This window comes from Sminthopsis crassicaudata, chromosome 2 (assembly GCF_048593235.1).
Source record: "Sminthopsis crassicaudata isolate SCR6 chromosome 2, ASM4859323v1, whole genome shotgun sequence".
Lineage (NCBI taxonomy): Eukaryota > Metazoa > Chordata > Mammalia > Dasyuromorphia > Dasyuridae > Sminthopsis > Sminthopsis crassicaudata.
The window spans coordinates 237,083,433-237,089,432 of record NC_133618.1 but is presented as its reverse complement, the minus strand read 5'-3'; positions in this window follow the sequence as shown (position 1 = coordinate 237,089,432).

Genomic DNA, 6,000 nt, shown 5'->3' with positions numbered 1-6,000 from the left:
GAAAGAAACAATAAAGGATTTGGACTTTAATCCCTACCTGCACTTGTGATTACTGAACTGAAACTAAGGCTGCCTCCAGAAGCCCCCCAAGAAACCTGATCCCAGAGAATATTACACTTTAGAGAAGAATATTACAATTATTAGTATATTAATAGTAGGCTATTAGTATCATTTGTAGTTATCCTTGAGTTCAATACATAAAATCAAGCATTGCTTTCATTTCTTCTTCCTCTGTTTGCCAGGAAATCATGTAACTAGGAGTCATGATTTTAGTTTTTTAAATGTTAAGTTTCAAAATATCTTTTATATTGTCTTTTACACTCATCAAGTCTTCTTAATTCTTCTTCACTTTCTGCCATCTGAGTAGCATCCTCTGCGTATCTGAAATTATTTATAATTCTCCTAGCAACCTTAATTATGGTTTTTGATTCAGTGAGCCTAGCATTTTACACGATGTAATCTGCATATAAGTTAAATAAATAAAATGACCATCTCTATAACCTTGTCATGCTTCTTTTGCAATCGAACTAATCAGTTATTTCACATTCAGTTCTAACTCTTGTTTCTTTGCCCACACTCAGGTTCCTCAGGAGTTAAGTAAGATGAATCAGTACTCTCTTTGAAGACTTGATACAACTTGGTCTGATCCACACAATCAAAAACTCTAATAGAGTCAATGAAGCAGAAGAGATGTTTTTCTGAAACTCCCTTGCTTTCTCCATAATCCAGCAAATGCTAGCAATTTGGTCTCTAGTTCCTCTGCCTCTTCAAAAACCAGTCTGCTCTTATGGTAATTCTTGGTTCATATATTGCTGAAGCTTAGTTGGCAGAATCTTTTAAAATACTCTTTATTTATTTATTTATTTTTCTGAGGCAATTGGGGATAAGTGATTTGCTTAGGGTCATATAGCTAGGAAATGTTAAGTGTCTGAGGCTAAATTTGAACTCAGATCCTAACTTCAGGGCTGGTACTCTACCACTGCACCACCTAGCTGCCCCTAGCTGCCCCTAGATGGCAGAATCTTAAGCATAATCTGGCTGGCATGTAAAATGAATGCAATTATTCAATTGTTTGAACATTCTTTGACATTGCCCTTCTCTAGGATTGGAACATAAATTCATCTTTTTCCAATTCAGTGACCACTGTGAAGCTTTCCAAGTTCCAAGTGTTGCACTCTTTGATAACATCATCTTTTAAAATTTTAAATAGATCAGCTAGAATTCTTTCATTTCCACTAATGTTATACTTTTTCTAAGATCCTCTTGACTTCACTTTCCTGGATGTCTGGCTCTCGGGATAAATAACCACACTATCGGATTTATTAGTGATATTAAGATCTTTCTTGTATAGATCCTCTGTATATTCTTGTCACTTCTTCTTGATCTCTTCTGTTGTTTCTACCATTTTTTTTGTCATGCCCAATTTTTGCATAAAACTTTCCTCTGATACTGCCAATTTTCTTGAAGAAATTTCGTGTCTTTCCCATTCCCTTGTTTTCTTCTACTTCTTTGCATTGTTAATTTAAGAAAATCTTATCTCTTCTTGCTATTCTCTATAGTTCTGCATTCAGTTGGGCATATTTCCCCCTTCCTCTTCTACCTTTTGCTTTATGTAATTTTAAAGTTATATATTAATAATTTTAATAATGTAATTTATGTATTTGTAATGTGAGACTAGAGAACAGCAAATAATTATAATTATGGAACTAAATAAAAGCAAATGTTGCCTCAATGAGAGAATAAGAGGAAGATAGAGAGTAAAGTGGTCTGCGAATCACAGTCTGGTAAACTTCAGTTTGTAGCAAAAATTTTAAATGTATTATTATATTCTAGCCAGTGTTGTACAATGCAAAGATCACAGGCTCTAGATTCAGAGAACCTATATTCAAATACAGCTTCTGAAACCTATTACTTACATGATTTTGGACCATTTAGTTTAGTTTCTTATGAAATCTATAAAATGAGTTTGTCAGACTATCTAGCTATTGAGGTTCTTTTTAGGTCTAGATCTATGATTTTGACATCTTAATAAAGAGACAGTTAGTTACCACCTATTAAAGAATGGAATAATTACAAGGAGCTAATGTGGTTTCAAGAACAGATTATTCTAGGCTAAATAAGGATTTTTACAATAAAATTACTAAGCTGATAATTCAAGGAAATGCTATAGCTATTGTTTACACAATTTTTAGCAAAGCATTTTATAAAACATCTCACAGTATTTAGGTGAAAAAAGAGAAAGAAGAAGTAGGTTAGAATATATTTTAGTACAAGCAGATGGATTCAGAACTGATTGAATGAACTGACTCAAAAAGTAGTGAGCATTTCTTTGCCAAATTGGCAGGAAGTTTCCGGTAATGTGTCAATGTGTCTCAGGAATCTGTATGTAAAGACTACTATCATCTGCTCATGGCCTTCATGGTGACTCTCAGTGAGAGAAGACTAGAGGTTCCTTCCCCATTCACAATCCTATAGCAATTTGTCTTTTTCAATCATCATAAGAGGAGAAAAATATAGATTGAATTGTCCCTCCCCCTCTAAAAATCTTTTATACGCATATTTCTTTCCAGCTCAGCAGCCCATCAAAAAACTTCCCCTCATAACACAGTAAGAAGATAGATAGTAGTAAATAATCATAGAATACCTGTGTATGCTCTGAAGTTGAAAACAAAGCCTTTCATAATACAAACTCCTAAGTATGCTCGCTCATCAACCATCATCCCATAGTATGTGGGCAGCAAGCAGAGCACTATACAAATTCATAGGATGGGATTCTCATGAGTAAGTCCTCCACTACCCCCAACATGTGTTCGGTCATGTGCTGTTTAGCATTTTAATTGATAACTTGGAAAAAATATAGATAGATGAAATGACTATCAAAGTTTCAAATTTTCAGCTGACACAAAATTGGATGATAAAATTAGAATCTAAAAAAATCTTGATATATTAAAACACTGGGCTGAATCTAATGGGATATAATTTAGTAGGTAAAATGTGAAGTTTCATGCTTTGTTTTAAAATGAAAACTTGAACAGTATTAGAAGGAGGAGACATAATTAGACAGCATTTTGTCTGAAAAAAGATATGGGAATTTCAGTGAATCATAAGCTCAGGAAGAATTAATAGTGTCATGTAGCAATTACAACAACAAAAACTAAATTTAATCTTGGATTGTAATGACAGAGGCAAATTTCCAGAGATGAGGATGTAATAATATTGATTGCATTGGTCCTTTGTCAGATTATATCTAGAGTATCACATTTCCATGTCAGAGTCATATTTTTGGAAGAAAATTGATAAAACTGGAGAGTGTATAGAAGAGAGCAACCACAATGATGGAGAACCTTGATTTTATTATTGATTTAATTAGTTGAAATAACTGGTAGGTTAACAAAGGTTTAACTAGGTGGCATTTTGTCTACAATGCCAAACTCAAGAAAAGTTTAAGTCCTGCCTCAGACACTGGGCTCTATGACTGAACAAGTCAATTAACTTCCCTGTGCCTTAATTTGCAGATAACTTCTCAAGAGTTATACAATTAAAAACCAACATTAGTAGAATAGCTGGATAAGTTGTTGTATATGAAGGTAATGGGATATTATTGTTTTATAAAAAATGATGAACAAGCTAATTTTAGAAATGTTGAGAGAGAAAAATCAGAACAAAGGGGGGAAAAACCACAGGAGGAAAAAAAAAAAAACAGAAAAAAAAGTGAATATAACATGTGTTGATTTATATTCAATCTCCACAATTCTCTTTCAGGATGCAGAGGGTATCTTATCCAAAATTTATTGGGATTGCCTTGGATCACTAAATCATGAGAAGAACCAAAATTTTTCATAGTTGATCATCACACAATCTTGCTGTTACTGTGTGCAATGTATTTCTGGTTCTGCTTATTTCACTCAGCATCAGTTCATGAAAAATTTTCAGGATCATTCTAATACAATTACCATTTGAATTACCAAACCAATTTAATTAGTTGTATTGCATAAAGTAAAACATCTAGCCTTTTAAAATAGCCTATTTCCCCACATACTATTTCTCTATCCTTGCACCACAGAATTTATCTCCCATCATGCTTGGATTGTGATCGTCTTTTTGACTTCCACTCCTCAGAATCCCTTAGTTTCCTTCAAAGCTTAGATCCAGAAACACATGAATCCTTTCCTAATCTCCCCATCTCAGAGTGCCTTCTCACAATTACTTTCTATTAGTTATGCATGTATGTGTGTGTTTGTATATGTATATGTCTTTTCTAATAGAATGTAAGTTCCTTGGGGGCATAAAATGTTTCATTTGGTCTTTCTGTCCCATGGCACTTAAAAAATCCCTATGTATGAGATTCTTTACATACTTTTTATAAAGGGAATTTCTGATTCTTTACACTTGATTAGACATATTCCACAAGAGTCCTTCCCTGATGCCAGGTGGGCATGAGTGGGCTAAATACTGAGTTCTCAATGACTGTACCCCACTGGAGCACAAGTTCTCGTTGTTTCTAAGAAGTTGAAAAGATTTCAAGTGGAATAAGGCTATATGTATTGTGCCTAAGGGCCACAGTAATCACTAGTAGTTTGGCTACTAGCTGACAAATTTTTTGACTATCAGGACCATTCATTTACATGCTGGATAAATTTGATTAAATCATCAACTCCAGCAAGGATGGGGTTAGAGGTCAGTTTGTTAGAAAGAGTTTTGATGACACTAATACAGGAGTTTGTAGATAAAGACTGCAGTTTTAGACATTGCAGGGACCTCAAGATGCATTTTTAAAATGTCAAAGAGAGTGTGATAAGATGATTTTAAGTCTTCCTTCTAGTTCTAAAATCAAAGGTTTTATGGTATTTTTTAGCTCTCCATTCCATGTGACTGCCTTTTAGCCAAATATAAATGACTATATCTCATCAGGGATCAGTTCCACCCTCTGCTTCTTCCATTCTTTATATTTTTAAATGTAATATTTTTTTTAATTCAACAAAAAACCCTTGGGAAAAGTTAGATCTTTAGGATTCCTTCCAGTCCAGTATTCTATGATCCTACTAAAATTACATTTTAAAACTATCCACATGTGTGTACATATATTTGTATATATGGAAATGGCATAGAAATACACATGCATGTCCACACATACACACTATTGTCCTAGAGACTAACAGAAAAAGATAAACCAGAAATGTGGTGGGAGAGTTTCTTTTTATTTTCAAACTAAAAATTTCCAAGATCTCTTCCCCCCTTCAATTATTTAATACTTATATTATACTATTTGTGTAATATTTAATATATTATATATAATGTTACATATTTATATTATAATATTTAATACTTTTTTAATACTTGAAATTAAATTGGAATGATAGCTATGAAGTCCAGAGGGAAAATATCTAGAAATATGTATTTATGGAAAGAAGGGAAGGGGTGGAGCGTGATAGGGTTCTATCCCTCTAATAGTCTTGATGGAGGCTTTGACTATAGCTAAGAAAGTTTTCGTCACCATAATACAATTGTGTATGTCAGAAAGAAGAAAGACACTAAAGCTTTTCTTTTCTTATTCTTATATTCTTATTCTTTGGGTTCCCCCAACATTTTTCTCTGTTGCCATGACAGTGTTAATAGGAGTTTATCTTTTTTTTTCCCCCAAGCCTGCTGCATGTTAATGTGAAATCAATTCATGAATGTTATCTGTAAGACCTAAGAGAATCCAAATTATAGATTCCAATTGTATTGTATATCTTCTTCGCTTTCCCTTTCTTTCTCTCACCAACAACTCCCGGAGTATCAGCTATGGAAAGTACAAATTGGTGTTCATTTGTGTGTTTTAAGTCATCCTATTTATTAATCCATCTGTAACAGTAGATACAGAACAATTATGATTTTCGTCTTTGGTAACCAAAAACTTGGAATGGCTAGTTAAAAAAACAAAACCAAAACAAAACTTACCTAGTCCAGAATCTATTGGGGCAAATGTCTCAATATTCTCCAGACTATTTTCTGCCTAAC